Below are 6,681 nucleotides of genomic sequence, written 5' to 3'. Positions count from 1 at the left end.
CAGAGGCTGAGGATACAAATTGTACTTCTGGCTTCAGAACAAGCAGACTTTTAATACATGTTAGTCAGTATTTTTTTTTACAACTAAAGTCAATTTAGAATATGAAAGGGGCAGTTTCAGCTAATACACTGAGACAACTACTAACATTTGAAGCTAACATCTAGCAAGACAGTTGTTCCTATGTGGGGGGCACCCTTTTGATTAAGCAGGGGGGAAATGGATAATGCAATGGCCTAACTGCCTGTGAAAAAGGAGAGGACTTGGTAAGATAGGGAGAAGGGTGGCTGGACAAAATGAAAGGCATCCTAGAACTAATGGAGTCATCATAGCTAGACTATAGGACTACTGCCCTACCCAACTGCAATCTAATGCACATTTACAACTAAGGAAGTAAGGCCAGCTCAACAAAAGAGAGAGTTCTGATTAAACACACAGAGAACTGGAAGGCAAATGTGTCATCTCATCTAGGGATTTTTCTGGAGCAGGAGACTGTTCCCCCATAGAACACCAGCCCATTTGACCAAAGGCTAGTGCCATCTGCTGCCAGACAGAAAATGGTCAACAAAGGGTACCAGCTTGCTCTACCTAGGTCAGGGATAGGGGGCACCAGATGTTGCTGGATTCCACCTCCCCCCATCAGCATCAACCAGCACAGCTAATGGTCCGAGGTGATAGAAATTTAAGTAGGCTACAATGGAGGGCCGCAGGTTCCCTATCTCTGATCTAGATATGTTTCTATCTGCTCCACACCTGATACCATGTTGGGAGCCAAACATGGAGTTCTTAGAACTGTAGAGCTGGAAGGGACCACAAGGATCATCTAGTCCAACCCCCTGCAATGCTGGAATCTTTCACCCAATTTGGGTCTTGAACCCATGACCCTGAGTTTTACGCTCTAGCAATTGAGCAATTAAGCACTTAGCATTTGTTAACCCTTTCAGGTACTCAAAGAACTGCACACGCCATATTTGACCTGTGGTCTTCACTCCTGTCATAACAAAGTGTTGTAGTCAAAAAAAGGTTCATGTATGCCACTGTGGCCGCAGTCTCTTGAAACAGTGGATTACAGATGCCATTCTATATCCACTTTCCTGCAAACAAGCTCCACTGAGCTCAGTGGGAGCTAGTTTTGTGCAGACATGTATGAACTTGTAAACTATGATCCTGTTGTAATGAGTTAATCTCCACAGTATATCCTGAATATGCTTTGAAACCTCTCTGTTTATCTTTTTCACATTATTAAATAGAGGCAATTTCAATAAAGGTCAAAATTAAATTCTGCTGCCACATCAGATAAATAAATGCTCCTCCAGTATTGAATCTTTGGAAGTTCATTTTCTACACTGGCATGTTTCATTTGCTGATAACATAAATAAGAGCGATATTGAAATAGAAGGCAGTAATATGAGTCAATGTGCTGCACACTTTAAAATTTAAGCTGATGTGGTTTATAAATTATTAGATGTATTTAAGAAAGACCATTCTACTCATTCTCCTTGCAGAAGTACAGGATGTCAACATTTCTATTGTGGTACTTAACAGTTTTTCTTCTTCTGAAAATAGTGAATACATGTATCAGATAGCCTAAAAATGTGGACTACCAAGTAGATCAGAAGCTTACTCTGTTGCACAAACTTTCACAGAATTGATACTCCAAATTCATGGACAGATTTATCCCCGCACACTCATCATTGTTGACTGTACTCCTTTTCTATGCCACTCATTTCCCACCCATGACTCCATCCCACTCCAGCTGTTTCACCAGTGTATCTGATATTTCTCCAGGGTAGTGGCGTTTCTTCCAAATCCTATAGCTCCTCCGTTGCTGAACCTTGACCTTAATCAACTTAAGTTTTTTGACTGGTTGACAGTCCAGTTTCATGGGTTTAGCATTCATTCAATTTAATAACGTCCTATAGTATAAGCTCTTGAATTTACTAGGCCATTCTCACTTCGTAGCTCATAATTTTTATAAGGTCAAAGAACTACCGAGAGCCTAATGCAATCCTCCATGACATTCATTTGCCTAGGAAAATCAACTTGTGCCCTTTGCAAGGAACTATGGATTCCCTTTGTTTGGATGAAGGATACAGCACAAGCCTGACTATTTAAGAACATCTAAATATAGGAGTCTTTGGAACCGTCCTTTAATTTCTTCAGTAAGGTGAGCATTAGCTTCCTACTTGAAGCAGCCTACCTTCCATTTGGAAGCACATTCAGCATGCGTCATTGTGGTAACCCAAAAAAAGTAAAGTGGTGATGTTATAAGACAATAGGTCAAAAATGAATGACACATTAATAACTTGCTTACTTAAGTACAGCATTTTTTCTCAACTATTTCTACAGAAAAGCCTCATTAAGCTAAAATGGTTTGTTGCAGGTTTGTTTTCCAAGTCACACTTGCTGACTTTGAAAAGCCACAAGGCCCCTTTATTCCAGAAACCTTGTAAAACCAACAATGAAAGCAAGTTGTATTTTATGTTGACACAAGAGTCATTGTCAATAAATCCATTGTATAAATACTAACACAGCAAGACATGATATTGCCCATAAAGATCCGTGTTTCTATCTCATGTCATGACAACATTTAACCCACAGAACCTCATTCCCAATAAATATTTCAAATGTGCACCAGTTCATCTTCTTCTTGTCCTCTTCCTAAAAGACTATTTAGTTATTAACGTGCATATTGGACAGAACTGAACACTCAATCAAGTACTTTGGGAAAAGAAAAGGCTAAGGAGTTAACACAAATCAGGAATAGGATGGTTGGATGGTGCCCTTGTATGCCTCCTTTTGGCAAATTCTGTAGCCAAATTGGTGCCAAATGCTCTGATTTCCTTTGGATCACATCAGCAAGGCTGTTGTCTAAGCAGCCCAGTACCTCTATACATAATGTCCAGGCTTGCACACTATGGAAGGTAGCTTCAGTGCTGCTAATGCAGCGGTTTGACTTCACCCTTAGAGGCACATTCCACTGTCTCTTGAGACAGATAGGTGCCAACAATATATGTTAAGAACCATGGCCAGATCCAACCTGTCCACATATAGCCTTGACAAAAATAACAAGGTAAATGAGTATCTGCATTAATACCAGCTGTTCACCTGCTTTCTGTTTTGATATGCACCCATGTCTATTTTATTTGCTAAATGAGTTTAAACCAGGAAGGGGAAACCTGTGATACCTCCCCCTGCCCCACAATACAAAATATTATTTGACTCTCACCAGGCTAATGGTCAAGAATGATGAGAGTTGCATTTCAACAATATCAGGGGTGTGTGTGAGGGGTGAAGTGTTCTTCATATCTGGCATAAAGAAATAATGCTGTGGGAATATACTTTGAATTTCAAAAAAACCAATACAGTAGACACTCGGGTTGCGAACATGATCCATGCAGGATGCACGTTTGCAACCCGCAGTGGCATGTCTACGCACATGCGGGTTGCGATTCGGCGCTTATGCGCATGCGCAAAGTGCAATTTAGCGCTTCTGCACATGCACAACTGCCGAAACCCGTTCCAGTTCTTCCAGGTTTCAGCGGGTCTGTAACCTGAAAAAATGCAGTCTGAAGCATCTGTAACCCAAGGTATGACTGTACTAAATAACATTGATTAAAAATACTCTGAATATTTTATAGAATGGAGTCATATAACTTGATAAAGTAAAACAATTCTGAACACACTTTCTGTTTTAGGAATTATCATTATAAGAAACCTGCCTGATGAAGACATCTGGATACAACACACCTTCATGCTGTTAAACCTTGCTTATGAAATGAAAAGTATATCATCCTTTCCTCCCTTCCGTTATGAGGATTGCTCAGAACACATATCTGCATATTATTTCTCCATGTTCAGGAAATAAGCCATTCCAGGAAACGAATCATGGGGAGAATTTAGCTGTGGAAACTTTCCTACTGCAACCCTGGCTCTATTCTGCCAGAGGACAGGATGCTGTCGGTGTGACAGAGCTGGCACCCAAACTAGCATGCTTCGCCAAGCATACATGATGCAGTTGTTTCATTTTAATCTTGGTAGCGGAGTGTCCACGTAAGGCACTCCTGACAAGATCAGAGGTTTTCTGGAAATGGAGTTTTATTAAGAAACCATAATGAAAGAGCAAGTTAACTGTAAAGGTTCTTTCCAAAGGAGGGAGGAGGAGATAGAAAGAGCCACGAGGAGTGTTGTTGACTACAGTGGAGCTTGCAATGAATTGCTTCAACTTCTGAGGTGAGAGGATGGAGGAGTTGCAGTGATAATTGGGAAACTGGCAGGTGAGGCAGAGAAACAGAAAGAGGGAGAGGGAGAAAGGGAGTTATAATATCTTTCCTTTTTTATGCCCTCTCCAGAAGGAGAGGGAATGGGGTTTGGCAGTGCAAGAACAAGGACCCTGCTGGAAGTTCCCAACAATTTAAATAGGCAGAAGGTCTGTCAGCAAAACTAACAAATGACACACTTGAAAGACTGGGCAGCCTTGAGGAACAGGATTCTTAGAGAGTGTTCTGTAGTTCAGGAGTTCTGAGTCAGCTACAGCCTTGATTGCAAACACTCACAAAAGTGTTGGATGGTTTTAGAATGACGTTTTGCAGGTTAACAAAAGAAGTCCCCCCCCCACCTAACAAAAGAGAAGTGGTGGGCTTTTGCAGTACTTCTTGGGAAGCGAACTCACAATCTCAAGGGTAGCTGACATGGTCTCCTCCAGATGTTGTTGGACTCCAACTCCCATGAGCTCCAGACAGCATGGCCAATGGTCAGGAACAGTGAGAGCTGTAAGCTATAGTCTAGCAAAATCAGGATGGCACCATGTTGGCTACCCCTGTGATGGACAATGCAGGATTGCCTTGGTTTTATTAAACATGGATAAAGATTTGGCTTTGTGATTTTCAGAAGTCCTGCACTGTACAGTGGTACTTTGGGTTACATACTTAATTTGTTCTGGAGGTCCGCACTTAACCTGAAACTGTTCTTAACCTGAAGCACCACTTTAGCTAATGGGGCCTCCTGTTGCTGCTGTGCCGCCGGAGCATGATTTCTGTTCTTATCCTGAAGCAAAGTTCTTAACCTGAAGCACTATTTCTGGGTTAGCGGAGTCCGTAACCTGAAGCGTATGTAACCTGAGGTACCACTGTATAGAGAGTAAAGGCACTCCTTTGTCCATTAAAATAGAGGTTTTCAGTGCGAACTTCAAATTCAGAGTCTCCAGTGACAGGATGGAATCAAGCAGTAGACCCTGGCTACGTACTTGATATTTTAGGAGGAATGCACAACAAGCCATGAACCCAGTTTTTGGACCTAGGAATCCCCCCAGCCTCCACCTTGTCAGCATGCGACTTCTGTTTATTGCCGCCATCTAGGCACTGGCCAAAGACCTGCACAGCTTCACCTGATTCCGAAAGAGAGATACAGAAGGACTACTGCAAAACAATGCTTCCAACTCCCAACCTATGGAGCTAGATGGCATCAGTTGCACTCCACTTGCCTTTCTCTCAATGCAGATATAATCAAGCAGGGTGACCAAAGAAACTGTTTCAAGGCCAACCGCAGGCCTGGTGCCAGATTGAAATGGGTCTGAATAACTGAATGTGGACAGTGTTCTCGAAGCTACAAACATGAGTCTGACCAAACTGCAGGAGGCAGTGGAAGACAGGAGTGCCTGGCGTGCTCTGGTCCATGGGGTCACGAAGAGTCGGACACGACTAAACAACAACAACAAGCATGCCTGCCTACCTCCTTCTCAAGCACCTTGTGGCAAAGGTGGAGCTAGCAGCTCCGGCACATGGAGCGGCCCACCGGGGCGGGGCTAGCCGCCCACGGGGGGTGATGCACGTCCCAGGGGGGTGCGCTGGTTGCGGTGCGCGTCCCGGGGGCGCTGCCTTTGGTGATGTCACCCCCCTCAAGGATGACACCTGGGGCGGACCACTCCTGCCTTGCGCCACCACTGCTTTGTGGTAGCTGCCACAAGCTTCTGGTTCCAGAGAGGTCTTCTCCATGACATTGCAGGAGGTTGGACTAGATGACGCTCACGGTCCCTTCCAACTCAACAGTTCTATGATTCTATGAGGGACTGTGCTGCCACCGCCGCCACCAGTCCTGTCTTCCTGCTGCAAAGAGATGGAGAAGCTACTGCCAGTACCAGTCCTGAAAAGCAATGGCACTGAGCAGAGCCCAGCAGTGAGGTCTATATTCAGAACAGCAAAACCACGGGGTGAAATGGCAGAACAAATGAACACTTATGGTGGAATAACAATGACAATGAACTTTACCATCTCTCCCCGCTCCCCATGGTCATTCCTGGTGTGCCCTTTGCTTGCAGAAAGAGAAAGAGATTGAATACTTGTAGGTGCGTGAGAGTGTGGGCCATTCCAGATATCCAGATGTGTTATTTATTTTGAGAGAGAGAAAGAATCTATAGATATGCGTGTTTCCTCTTTTTCCCCTCTCCTCCCCACTCACTTTAGTGAGCTGCCCAGCTGGAACCAGTTCAGCAGCTGACGCGCGACCCGTTCCCGGTTACCTGAGCCGGGAAACCACGTGAGCGCCACATCATCTGGGCTTTTGAAACGGAAAGTCACCGAAAGGAGGAAACAGGAAAAGAACGAAGCGAAACCCCGCTGCCAGGCGCCCGGAGAAGGGCTCGTTTGAATGAGTGGCGGAGCTTGAGCCTCCAGGCAGGGGACGCGC

This window comes from Podarcis vaucheri (assembly GCF_965113315.1).
Source record: "Podarcis vaucheri genome assembly, chromosome: 3".
NCBI lineage: Eukaryota > Metazoa > Chordata > Lepidosauria > Squamata > Lacertidae > Podarcis > Podarcis vaucheri.
The sequence above is the reverse complement of the archived record's forward strand: the minus strand, read 5'-3'. Positions refer to the sequence as shown.